Source organism: Poecilia formosa, unplaced genomic scaffold (genome assembly GCF_000485575.1).
Source record: "Poecilia formosa unplaced genomic scaffold, Poecilia_formosa-5.1.2 Scaffold106, whole genome shotgun sequence".
NCBI classification, from domain to species: domain Eukaryota; kingdom Metazoa; phylum Chordata; class Actinopteri; order Cyprinodontiformes; family Poeciliidae; genus Poecilia; species Poecilia formosa.
The window spans coordinates 1,222,691-1,237,143 of NW_006800045.1; the positions used below are offsets into that span (position 1 = coordinate 1,222,691).

The 14,453-nt window shown below is 37.2% G+C and overlaps 1 long non-coding RNA gene across 1 annotated transcript; it reads left to right on the forward strand.

Moving 5' to 3' along the window:
* Positions 1 to 3,206: 3,206 nt before the first annotated feature.
* On the forward strand, positions 3,207 to 8,167 carry LOC103143244 (uncharacterized). Its single transcript, XR_001663009.1, has 3 exons — positions 3,207 to 3,289; positions 4,555 to 4,664; positions 8,050 to 8,167. It is a non-coding gene; the product is annotated as an uncharacterized LOC103143244 (long non-coding RNA).
* Positions 8,168 to 14,453: the final 6,286 nt, after the last annotated feature.

Genomic DNA, 14,453 nt, shown 5'->3' on the forward strand with positions numbered 1-14,453 from the left:
GTACCGTCAATGTGGCCCGTTGAGGGGGCCAGTATGCTGAAGTGGCCCTCGGTGAAATTGAGTTTGACACCCTTGGGCTAGAGGATGTTGCTCTGAGGTCTCACTGTAAGGGTGTGTCTGAAGGAATTTAGGTTTTTAAGTGACATTTATCCAAATACATGAAGTCATTCAGTGGGTAATCAGAATCAGGGTTGATTTTCACACAAACACTCTGAACACAAAAGGGTCAAGTGGGCATGGTGAGATCAGAACCATAAAAATTTATTATTACTTTGAATGGTGACTGAGTGGGTCTAAGTCAATGTGAATTGAAATGACATGTGCAGGATTCAAGCAAAATAGGGCTGTGTGTGTGGCCTGCTTCTACACATAATGGATAGCTACTGAGGGAAAAGGTGCCAAAAATGCGTGCGTGCATGCGTGCGTGTGCGCGTGCGTAATTACAAATGTGAATTTGTGAAATATTGCTCTCATGTGTGCAAACACCTAATAACTAATGCTGCCGGGTATGTGGGTGGAGAGCAAAGCAGCGATCACAGAGTCATTCTTCACCTCAAGGTTGGCGCTGCGGACACACACAAACACACACACACATACATCAAAGATGGACAGTTTATTCTGCCGTGGTTGTCCTGTCTTAAGTCAAAGTCTTCATCAGCTCCTCCAGCTGGAACTCTGTCATGGATGCACGGTTACAATCCTGGACAGGCAGACCCCTTCGTCTACATTCCCCCAAACAACGGCATCTTCAAGAAAATAAAGAATATTAAGAAATTAATCACACAAATATATAAAATGTTGCTTTATATCTATCTTGACTAAATCCTTCCTTCAGTTCTAAAAGTTACAATTTATAATTCATTCTTTCCAAGCAGCCCCATCGTCTAAAACCTGTGAACTTTGAGTTTGACATGCAATGTCAGGAAGTCATTGCTTCAGTATCCTGGACAGTTGGTGCCCAAACCTTTACAGGAAAAATCAACAAGTTAAAAAAAAAAAAACACTTTCTAATAAAAAAATGGTTGATAAAACAACATCTGAGGAATCATTGTAAAAGTTGTTTCACTATGCAAGAAGTGTTTGACAAGAGAAATATTTCGTGTTTTTCATAAGTTTTCTAATATTCAGCATCTTTTTTGAAAAGCCTCGTGTCAGTGGAAATCTGACCCATCAGTGCTATTCCTGAACTGTGGCTGCAGGTACAGAAAATTAATTCACGGTCACACTTTGAACATCCCTGCTATAGAGCATATTGAAATAAATATCTACGGTGAAGGAAAACACTGTTTGGGGTTAGTATTAATATACCTGGTCTTCTTTTTTTCTACTTTGGCTATTTTTATCACATCGGATTCAAGGAAAATATCATTTGGCCACTTTAAATGATATATTTTTTAAATCTCTCTCTTTCTCACTGTTTATTCAATGTCACATGCTGTTTTTATTTTAATTATGTAAAGCACTTTGAAATGCCTTGCTGCTGAAATGTGCTATGCAAATAAAATTTGATTGATTGATTGATTTAACTGATAATCTTTTTAAACATCAACCATAGTTCTGATTTAGGAAATGATCTCTACACAGCAAAACAGTATTTAAATGGAATAAGGTTTCTTGTATTGTTGAAAAGTAGTAGGTCAATTCTGAGTAAATATTTTTTCTTTAAAATTTCAGCTATGCTTTTCTTATTTGAGGATTAGCAGTAGGTTGAGTAGTGATGTCAGTAAATGTTTCACACACCTGCAAATATTTACAGAAGCAGAAATCAAAACTTTTTATGAATGCTGCAAAGTAACCATCCTCCTGCTCATAATGTCTAACTTAACTTGCACCAATTATGACTGAGATGTTACAGCAAGAATTCACTGGTTACTTCCTGTTTTAATTTGTCTCCTTTTCCCTTCCTCACATGTTTTGTCTGCCTCTGTGATTAGCACACCTGTTGCCTGGTTGTCCCTCCTGTGTCAGATCCCAGGCTTTCTTCCTGGTTCTTATGGTTTTCATGCCTGCTTCCTGGTTTGTTTTCACATTCCAGCTTCTTTACGGACTGTATGACTTTCCCTGCTTCTGCTGCAAACATCTTGTCTTCTGTTGAGTAAGTAACTTTTTTTCTCCATAATCTGTTTCTAGATGTGCATCCTGTGCTTCAGACCAGTTGCAATAGCAACCCACTTAGTTGTGTTTTGCAACTCCTTCATACATTTTTGTTCATTTTTGATGAAAAAAGCCACTTTTCTCTCATTTACCTTTCAGCAGTCAGAATTTAGACTTACTTCATAAGTTTCTAGTCACATTTTCTTATGCTTTCAAATATCTTTATAGCATTAATTGTCCCAAAAACTGATATAAAAGAAAACTCTGCATGTCACATCCAGGCTGTGTATTTTCCATGAACATACTTTAAAAGCTGCTGCTGTTTCTCTCTTGGAGGTTCTACAGACTTGATATGCTGAGTTTGTGTATATCTTGTGTGCTGTTGCAGAAGTGGTGTGCACTGCATTGATAATTGCGAACATGAAGTGTTTGTGCTGCAGGTAGTGATAGGATTTTTCCTGAGAAAGGTTAGAATGGAGCAGCTGAAGTTGGCTCTTGTTTGTGCAGCAGAGCTGTGCTTCTTAAACTACAAGTTTCAAAGTGAGGTTTTCTTATGAAGCCTCACTTTGATGGAATTTGGGATCTTATGTTGAACACAAATATTGAGTAAATGCTTGCAAAAATGTTTCATTACATTTAAATATTTAATAATCCATTCATTTCATGAAAACAGGAAGAGGAAAGGACATGAATGAGTCATTGTGTGTAAACTGTGTAAGCTGCAGGATGTCTGGAATAAAACACGACTGCAATCTGATGCAGTTTAAAGTCTATAGATCTTTCTTTTCTACTACTCTGGTAAAATATTGAAATTTGCCTTAATTTAGTGACTTTGCATCGGTGACCATTCTGAGTTACTGTGTTTCCTTCATTATTTTGTTTTTTTATGAGGACTGTTTATTTATTTTTTTACAGTTTCTGCAGAGACGTTCCTGCTTTGAAAGTCTGTTTCTGCAGCCCCTCTCGGAAGCTGTATTTAAAAACGTCCTTTTAGATCCAAGTTTTGTCTTCCTGTCTGTGCTGATGGTTAATTTTAAAGCCGGCAGCATGTGAGCACAGTGTCCTGCTTGTGCATCCATTAAATTACTGGTGTCATTTTGTAACAGGCTGTGTGTTTCGGATCCTGTGCAGTGACCCCTAATGTCACCTGTATCTACATGCATGGACACAGTCTCATGCATCCATAAACAAACATGTAAGCTCATTATAAATTAATCAATGTGTCCACATTCTTGTCAGTACAGTGACCTTAGTTCATATCCAGGCTTTTTATCTTGTACAGGTGTAAGGAAATGTGAGTTATATCAGGTGTTTAATTATTCATTAGTTTTTCCTAAAGCCACAGAGTGTGGAAACTGATTACCTGCCTGTAAGCACACCAGTTGCAGCTACTAATGTTTGAATTCTAACACAAGAACCATGCTAAAGCATTAATAGACAAAATATGAAGATGCATCTCAATATTTATAGGATCCCTGATGTAGTGAAACTAATAGCAGTATATAATATGTTAAAATCCAGCCCATGGCAAAGGGTCGAACCTTATACTTATACTTTGTACTGTCATTAGGAGCCTGAGATATATTTTTCTAATTTTTACTTTTCGTTTTATAGATCATGTTCTGTATTTGATGTTTTGCTTTTTGCCATTATTTTGATCTCAAAACTACCTTTTTATAGGGTGAAGAAATTAAAATGTAGTAATTTAATAGGACAAAAATCTGACATTTAATAAATTAGTATTCTCATCCCAACAATATGTTAAGATTGAACCACATGGGTAAAAACAAATTCTTACAAAGTGATTTGGTCTTGTATCTAGTGCAAGGCAGCCTTCCTCATTTTTAGGAAATATTCAGAAATGTTGGCTGATGAGGAATACTTAATAAAGGTGTGAGCAACTAGAAAGCATTTGTCTCGTTTTTATGGCAAAGCAATATTTCTCTTCTTTTTGCATTCCTACTGTTATTTCTGAGATGTGCCATAAATCAAACACTGTGTGACATCAGTTGCAGGTGTAAAATAGCCGTCCTGTTTTTTTCAGAACGAACATTAAGTAGGAAAGGTCAGAGAAAAGAGCTGACATGGAGTCTGCTGGCAGGACAGAGCTGTGCTGTCCTCCATGGTCCACTTGGATATTGGCTATCTTTGATCAGTCTCATTATTCAGCTTATTCCACTGAGAAAAACAATGATTTTTAGACTATTTAAATAGATTTGTATTTTTAAACGACTGAGTTTTTGTAGTATGTAAATTAAAACCACTGAGAAGGCTTCCCTTACCCCATGCTGTTTGTTTCTGTAGAGGGGTGAAAAACAAGTTATTGGTAAATAAAAACAATAATTAAGAAAATAGGCACCCCCAACATAATTTTTAATTTTGTATCTTTAATTTCTTGTTGTAATAAGTTCTTCAGTGTCATTTTAGTTAGTCCTATACAATTTCACACACAACCGCTAGGGGCGCTGTCGTATTGGTGGCATAGAGAAGACTGAGCACACGAGAAGAATAAATCTTCCGTTTGAATGTGAAGGAAGCTCAACGTGTGTCTCGTCTTTCTCATATCACAGGTCAGTAAAAATATAGTTTTATACATGTACATTGGTTTTCTTGGAAAAATTGAAAAGGTTCTTAAATCGAATCTCAACTAATGAGTCGCGTAGTTCGTTTTGTGATTGTTATTGTGTCCAAACACGAGACTTGTTCTGAAGGCTAATTGGAGCTAATGCTAGCTGAGGAGCTAGCTGAAGGACAGTGGAGTTCATTTGAACTTGTGTTTTGCATTTTTTGAGAGTTCTCACTCAAAGGACATTATTTTGGTTTCTTTATTTTATTTTATTTGATGCTTCTTTATGGGTTTGTTGAAACCCCCCCCCCCAGATAAACCATATATTTAGAACATCTGTGAAACTGAGTACCGAGGCACAGCATTAAAGGAGTATTGCGCCTTTTCAGGTTTATATTAAGAGTAGAGTTTGTTATGCAGGATGTAAAATATTATTGTTCTATTGAAACAATGGCTATTGTTAAAAGCTAAGATGCTTAAATGTTAAAATATATTTTATTTGTGCTGATTAAAAATGGTAAAAGCTATTAAAATAGTTAAAAGCCATTTTATATATTTTTATATTTTTATTTTTGATAAATAAATACCTTGTCCTCTCAGAAAAGAGGGCAAGGTATTCAATTTAAAGCACTAACTACAAAATTAATATGGTTTAGAGAAGTAAAAGCTATTTGTGAATTAGTTTTGTCAGTTGATAGAAGTCATAATGCTAAATGGAGCATGTTAAAATAATTGTTTGGTTTAAAGAAATATTACAGCCATTTCTGATGTAATGAAGTTAATGGTTCTCTACTGCAGTATGAGATACCTGAAGTTTGTTGTATATGAAGTGTTTATAACGCAGAAGAAGAATTAATCTTCCAGTTGAATGTGAAGGAAGCTCAATGTGTGTGTCTCGTCTTTCTCATACCACAGCATCACACGTTGAGGGAAGATCATCTTATACATTACCCTACATTACCTGTTGGTATTTATTAATTAATCTGGGTGTAATATTACTCCTCAGTATATTGACTGGAGAAATCCAGCATCCTACCTCAGAGCGAGAGTGACTGTTAAAGAATTGAAAGATTTCCCATATATAAACATTATCAGATTTGATGAATTTAGTTAACAGATTTTTCATCTGACCTGCCAATAAATGCTGGGAACCAAACAAGAAAAAATATAGCTACTTGGTTTGCTTACTAATGCACTAAAAATCACAAAATGTTGTGAAATTTAACTTGATTAAATACATCTGATGCAAAATGCAACTGACAGAATAATTGTCGTAATGTAAAGTAAAAAAAATGAGATTTTTTATGAAGACAAAATTTCAGGACCTCATACCCAGAAGTTAATTGTGTGATGTTCTGCTAATGTCTGTATGATAAGCATCACTGCAGCCATACTTTGAGCAAATTGAGGCGTTTCATAGTCTAATTTCAGTGAAAATGGATCCATTTGTCTGTGTTGAAACAAAATACCAGACATCCTTTTACATCTCACAATGCTACTTGGTTTGTGTCAACACCAGGGCGCTCTAAATATTTTAACATGCACTTATCTTTCATATTTAAAATTGGGTATGGATACACCATGGTACTTATCCCTGTTGACTAAAACATATTTTCTTTTCCTCCATTTCTCATCAGACTTAATGACTTCTTCCAAATGAAAGCAGACATTTGTTGAGTGCTTGGTTGAGGTCACACCTGCTTGTTGGTTTCAAACAAGCAATCCATCTAAATAATCTGAGCCAAAGAGAAAAAGAAAGCATTATTAAAAAGCAGCTCTTGCATTAAATTCCCCTCAGAGATTTGACATGCCACTTAAAGGACAAAACAGAATAATTCTCCACAAATTACCGCCTTAAAATGCATTGATTTATCCCAGAAAGCATCAGCTCCATTAATGTTGACATAAACCAAATCTAGGCATCTTGGATGTGTGTGGTTTTGGCCTTTTAACTCTCAGAGCAAGTGTTGGATAATATCTATAGGAAATAGGCCAAAAGCAGGATTTCTTTTAATTAAAAAAGATGTGATGGGGTGATAATGGAGCTTGAGCCTCATTTGTAGTAATTAATGTTTATTCGGTCTTGAAGGACTGGATGTGTGACAGCGGGGGATAAATAACACTTGCCACTGGACACTAACATGATTATAAAAGTATCTGCTATTATTATGTTCACAGCAGGATCTGCAGGGGAGTGAGATTGACTATGCTAATCACTGCAAAATCAGATTTCACAGAGAAAGTAGGAGGTCAAATATTTTAGGAGTAAAAAATATTATCTCGGTTATGAAACTGGTATTCTGAACAATGCTATAAAAACCAAGTCAAATTCAAAGTACTTGGTGCAAATCCTGTTTGCCTATATTTTGTTACACAGCAGTTAATAATTTTAACTTGCACCCTCAAAGAATCAGTATAAACTGTACAAGAACAACTGACTGATGAAGATGAAATCAGCTTTTTAAAAATGGCAGCACAATTTTATTTTACATCCTTACTTAGACATATACAGTAAACCACGTTGGCAGGTCGAAGTCATTGGTTTAAATGTGAATGTGTAATCGGTCTGGAGCAATGATGTCTCAAGCACTCAGCATCCATTTGTTCCATTCTCATTGTATGGGATAATTTTAAGCATTTTGAGATTATCCATGAAATATCCACAAAATGAACATTTCATTGGTTTCTCTGTGGAATTACCTAAAACCTTTAATGTAAAGCAATTTTCTTCCTAGTTCTACTCAGTTAATTGTTAATGCAGGTAAACGGATAATTTACAGACTCCACTTGGGTTCATTATAAACATATAAAACATTCAATGGTCCTGTCTTATCTACCTTCAAATTTCTAAAAGACTACAAGACCTGGAAAGGCACAGCTCCCACCTGCTGGCCTTTACCTCAGGTTAAGAGTCTGCTGACTCTAGAGAAGTCCATGCCAAAAGATCTAGACCATCTATGAGCCAAACATTAAACATGCAACAGGTCTAGTAACTTTCTTTTATTTACTCCATTCAGCTTCCTTTTTTATGCATATAAACAAATCCTAAAACTCACTGAACACTTGGACTTTAATTGGATGCCAGTGTTGCACATCTTCGTTGACTATTTGGAAATAAAATTGTTAGTTGGAGTAAATGATATGGTTAGTTTATTTTTCTTTTTCTTTGGAGAGAAGCTGGTAATGTCTTTCCAAAGAAGCTAATGTCTGTTTATTGTTAACACATCCAACCAAAATAAGGTTGGTTGGACCTTTTTTTGTGTGCTGGTGTAACATCATGTTGGCACAGGAAGGAGAGATCTGCAAACTGTTCCCAAAACGTTAGAAGCATGAAATGATTCAAAATGTCTTGGTGAAGTATTAACAGTTCTTTCCTCTGTAACTAACAGGCCAAACAAGACTCCTGAAAACGGATCCACACCAAAATCCCATCTGTTTGACACGATGCTGCCGGACAAAGCAAAGTTCTGGAGGCCAAACCCAGTTTCAGTGGCTTGGAGGGGTAAGCCAACACCTTTGTCAATGTTAGCCTTAGCTGTCTAGTGTTTCTTAGACCTGGTAATCATAACACTTTACATGTTTTTCATAAATTACTCTTCAGGTTTATTCCAGTTCCAAGTCTTGAATGAATCATTAATGTTCTTAGTGTTTTCATTTTTAGGCTTTGTCTCTAGATAAATACTCTTTCATCATGTCTTTGCAAGTTTGGTTAGTGCTTCCTGTTAATGTAGAGGTAGTCGCTCATGTAGACTCATTTTATGGACTTCTGACTAATTTGTGATGGTTCTTGTGTTGGAAAGTCTGATTCTTTAAACTATCCATTCCAGCAAATCTTTGATTTGAGTTTTTCAGTTAAAGAACTTTTTTGTAAAATTGAGTATAACATTTCTGCATTTCCAACTTCCTAACAACTGTGTAGGCCTAGTTCCACCATACTGGCATATTTTTGTAGCTGCTGATGTTCAATCATCCTTGAGGACACTTTCAGTTGGTAAAATGTTTCAATCTTAGGCTAACAATAAATAAAATAACATAGTTAATACTAGTCATTTTCTCCAAGGAATCCAAATGTAACGTTCAGAAGGGCAATCTTTTACAAAGAAAATATATACTTCAGTTGGGAGCAAATTGAATGTCTCCAGGAATGTGAGAAATTGAGTTTCTTAAAAAGCTTGGTCTTTGGTTTGTTTCAAGTGAAACACAGATTTTTAGTGTGTCCTGGGATTTATGTGCAACACCATTTAATTTAGTTTGTTTATATAGAACTGGTTCACACCACAGTATCACCTCAGGGCACTTTACTTAAAAGCAACTCATGCTAGACAAAAAGGGACTCACTTGTGCCAAACTCCAGGCAGCACTTATTGTCATTCATGTGTGCAAACCTTTCTGCTTTGAATGTCTGTCTCAAAGAGCGTTGATCGACATAAATTTTAATGCAAATGTCTGCACTGAGGAAAGCTTGGATCACCCACTGACATACCCAATAGCTTTCTCCAAAAACTAAAGATGTTCTTTGTTGTGAATTGAGGAATCCCATTAACCTTTGGGAGCTTTGTACTTTTAAACTGAAGTCTTTGTGTTGCTGGGTGAGGGTTTGATGATAATCGCTCAGGCTTTGGAGCCATAATACAATATGTCAAGCTGGTTGACAGAATTTTCATGCCAATTACGTCTTTTGGTTTATTTTTGACATATTTTTTGTTTATATTTGCATGCGCATTTCTGAATGCATCAACTGGAAATGTCACAGACAGAAAAGCTTAGGACTGTCTGTATACTGCTGATTTAAAAACCAAATCACAGAATATCTTGTCGGTTGTATTTCCTCTGAATGTTTTGACTATTATGTTCTTGTGACAAGATAACTTGAGATGGCGACTTATTTGTTTTTTAATTTGTGATTTCTGAATTATTCTCTGCCCTGACATTGTAATAGGACAACTTGGAGTGAAACATTGCCTTCTTTATTTATCTTTTGGAGTTATCTGTCTCTGAACATTAAGTTATTGGCAGTAATAGCTCAATCGATGTGCCCTTCCAGGAAGATGTGAGACCTCAGAAGACATGCTGGGCCTGCGGTGACTTCTACAAAAGCAAAAATTAGAGGCAAGAACACGTAGTTAAAGGAGGCAATGAAACTTGAATGGGCAAATATTGGCAAGACATTATATTCTAATAGACTTTGGCATGTTAATAAGAGCGTCTGTATATTGTGAACACATTTATTTTGTAACATCAATGTCTTTATTAGATTACAAACCAGCAATAATATATTAGATGTGACCTCATTTAGCCTCCATGGCACAAATTAAAACGCATTACTTCTTTTTATCAGTCTGAGATTATCGGAGACTGAAACACTCATCTTTTAATAACAAATACTTGAAATAAGGGAAATTTAAAAAATATTAATGCCTTTTAGTATGTGGTAGTTTAGTTTAAATCTTGGCAACTCAAAATGTTGAAACATTTTGTCTTTAGAATCAGAGAGAAGGAGGTGAACGTGTGGTTTTCAGTCTCTCCTCCTGTGGGTTGGACTTTTCTGTGAAAGCAGCTCATCTTTATTCGACGGTTAAGGGTGTTGTAAATGTGATTGATCTTACAGGCTTTGTGGTGATTGATTGGCTGACGGGTATTCATAATTCAGCTTGAGGAAAGATAAAGTACATTTTAGCAAAAGCTATCTGGATGATGTCTGAATGGGCTTGTATTATCCCACTGACATTTCAAGTCTTAATATTTTATCCCAGTAATTACCTGAACATACCTATTTGGTTTAATTTTGCCAGTTTCTGACAGGTGAATCCATATCCTGTTTAAATTGGGACGGATTGCTTTAGATCTGAAATAAAAAAAAAGTGGCATTCTGGCTCAATTGATTATTTTATCACCTTGTGAATGAGCCTCTCTCCACCACTGATGTATTTCCTGAGGGAAAAGCAGTTGAGCAGATTATGGTGGTGGTGGGGGAGGGCTCTGGAGCCGCGGAGGCCGCAGCAGACTTCAGTGTCTAAACTGTGTTCAGGGGAGATTGATAGCTGTTGTAGTAAATGTACTGTACACCCCAGTTATTATTCTCTGAATTATAACTGGATTTACAAACACAACTATAAATGCACAAACTCTGTTGCTGATTTAGGATGGTAGTCTTTTGTTTGAGTTACTCCCTTTAAACACACACATGCACAAAAGCAGCATTTACTGATCCCTGCAGAGATATCTGTTGTTGACGCAGCGCTGAAGTCTTTGTGAAGCCTGTATCCCCTTTCACCTTCAGTCCCAAATCAAAGATAAATAATTCCCTTTTAAAGATGCTTTTCATTCCACAACCTTTTCTTTTCTGTTGAGCTGGGCTCAAACATGAGGCATTTCTGTAAACCTTGTGGGGGCTAAAATGTCCAACTCATCCTTCTTCCGCTTCCTCTCAGCTTGTTGGCGTTGCAGGTACAACAATGGGCTACAAAACTGACAGTCGCCAAGGGTACGACAGCAACAGCTTCCTGGTGTCACCTTGGTGATGGCTGCTCAGTGATGGAGGAGGTTGTTAAGTAGAGGCGACATGCGATACTGTCACAGCAGGGAGCACAGAACCGGATGCCAGCTTCCTAACTGTTGACATTGAGCCCTTTAATGCCAGGTGGAAAAGCCCTTCTGCCATTCAGTTCCATTTTGAAGTCATTTTAGTTAACTTCTAGATGAAACGTGTGTGTGACAGCCCAGGGTCTTTTTTGTGTCCTGTTTTTGGCATTTCAGTGATGCCATACAGATAGAATGGTTGTCTACACCTACCAGGACAGATCTCTTCTCTCAGGATATCTGAAGATTGTTTCCTGATTGGATGATTGACTTTATTAAATCAACACTGCACACAGCATCAAAGTGAGCAGGCCACAGTGACGGACCTGTGTGTTTCTCTGTCCTTCAACCATTTGGACTATATATGTGTGTATCTGCACCATCTTTTCTGTGCAAAGCTCTGGCGTTTGTAGTGACTTACCGTGAACGCTGCAGTCAGGGGCGTTCAATTACACAGTCACTCATAATAAAAAGGGAGAAATGCCAATAGCAATGAATTCACCTTGGCCACAAATACTCAAAAGTCGATGCTTGTTGCTGACACAATAGAACTTATAGCTGTTGTCACTAGTTCAATTGCCCTAGCATTAAAGCTGCAGCATGTTTATTTTACAAAAAATGTATTTTTAAATATTTATTTAAAACTGTTACTGTGTTGGCACAGTTGTGCTCCTCTGCGTTCTCCCAGTGCTCCTACTGCCATCTGCAGAAATGACTGCTCAGTCAGGAACAACCAGTCAGAGCCAGGAGGAGGATTTTAGTGCCGTCATTCAAGCGTATTACTACACTGCTCAATGTAATAATGGTGAAGAAACAATTTACTGTTCCAGCAAAACTTCATCGGCCATCATCAATGGCTAAGCTCTAGCAGCACATACACAAGCATGATTGACAGTGCTAAGACCATTTTTCATTTTCTTTTTTTTTCTTTCTCATACTGTCACAATATAGTGACAGCTTGAAAAAATATGGAGAAAACATAATTCATGAGAAAGTTGCATATTGCAGCTATAAATATTGGAAAGGTTTTTCAGTTTTATTAATATTTTGAATGGATAAATTTAAAGTTCCAAACAATTGTTGAAATTTATTTGGAATTTCAATATGCTTTACAGTGTTACCACATTCAACACACACACAAAGTGACAAGCAACTTAAATCCAAGGTGTTCAACTAAATGAGTTTGTTTTCAGAGACGTCCACATCTGTAACCTGGAGATCTTGAGTGGAAGGCATACCTTTCAAATTAAAAGCACAATCTAAAGTTTGTAAAAAGCCTTTAAAAACTTTCATATTTCAGGGTAGCTGAATTGACCAACTAGTTCCCAGCCAAGTAAAGTAATTATATGAAGAAGAATCATGTGTCTAGATTGTTCTTGCTTTCATGTACTTTTTATTGCATTATGCACAGCTGTGTAATGCAGCAGGACATATTTTTACCCTCTCTTCACATCTCTATTGTTCTTTCATCCACCGTTTGGAGGAAAATGTCTTGATGGGAGCCTTTTCTTTTATTGTGGCATATCCAGTTTTTATTTCAGTTTTAATTAAAGAAATCAGATTTTCATCACAGCCTTCTTATTTTCCGCAAATTCTGCATCTTACTCATCCTCCCCGACCCTCTTTTATCATATTCATCCTCTTCATTGCTCTTAATACTTTGCAGTACCACTCAGCTGCCTTATCCCACTTTGACACCTTCCATTTTATTCTGCTGAGCCAAGACACAAAAAAAAGAAATGACCAAGTGTAGAGAGATGAAAAACGCCCCATAGTATCCTTTTAACCCATCAGTCCTGTCATGTACGTTCTCTAAGAGTAGTTTGTCCTTACCTTACCCCTTAACAGTTTAGTCTATCCATATCACATTGATCCAGTCATCTGTTGATCCATTAAACCATTTATTCAACGCATTTACTCTCAGCACAGCAGTTCCTCTTGAGCCATTAGCAGCGACGTGGGAAACAAAGCTCTGCCTCTAGCCTGGATGATGTCCTTCTTGTACTCTAAGTGATAAATATTCAGCAATTTCTGAATAGAAATTGGCCAATGGAGCTAATGGGAGAGCACAATCCACTCAAGAACAGTAAAACGGAAAAAAGCTCCCAGATATCAGCGGTTATATTGATGAGTCATCATAACCCTGCCAAGATACAAAAATGAGGATTTGCATTTTTTTATTTACTTTATGCTGTATTGGGGGAGAAGCCCTTTTTCTCTCCAAAAGCTTTTTTTTCTTGTTTTAGTTTAGACCTGGATCGTTCAGACCCTTCATGAAACAACCTTCTCCTGTCCATTTTTGTCCATGCTTTTATAAATCAGAGTTTATCCACAGGATGATTTTCTCCTACCACTTATTTCCATCCGTCTCCTCCCTGCGGGCATTTTTCTGCTGCAGAGTGCCCACTGTTGCTAATCACTCTTGCTCAGCCTTGCCTCCAGCAACGATTAATGGGTTTCATTTATGCTCATTTGGAGAAAACACCTGTGACCAATCAGAGAAAAGCTATGAGAAATTACGCCCATGTTTGAGATGGTGTGAGGTGGCGAAGACATAACTGTAACTTCACTTGTTTATCCGTCTGGTGTGTTTCCATGCGACTCCCATTCGAGCTGCAAGTAATTACACTGATTCTTCACTTAAATATTTAATGTGTGTGTGTGTGTGTGTGTGTGTGTGAGTGAGAGAAGTAGAGATGTTGTTTGAGAGAAAACTGAAGAACGAGGGAAATAAAGGGTTGTACTTCTGGGCTTGGTGGTTCATCTAATCACTCAGGTTCATCACATGAGCTCTGTGTGTGTGTGTGTGTGTGTAATGACTCTGATACATCACCTGGACTAGAAGTGAACGCGGCTGCAGTCTCAGTGGGGCCGTTATATTTTGTGTCTGCGCACTCGTATGGAAACAGACGAGGTGGATCTGTTTGTGGAGTGCAGACTTTTATTTCTCTCCATCTATGTTTCCTTGTGTTGTCAGCATACTAGTTCAATGGCACCTAAAACGAACCAGTTCAAGAGAGAGAGTTCTTCCACTGGAAAAGGCCTACCAGTGAGTCTTTTTTGGACTTGTCCCCAATTTAAGTAGTGAAATATGTTCTGTCTATGTGCCCTTCAGCAACATATGCCTAATGTGCGTCAAATGTGGCAATAGTTGTCGAGTACCAGATGAGACGCACCATGACATTCAGGTGTGCGTTCCACTTCAGGAGCCTCC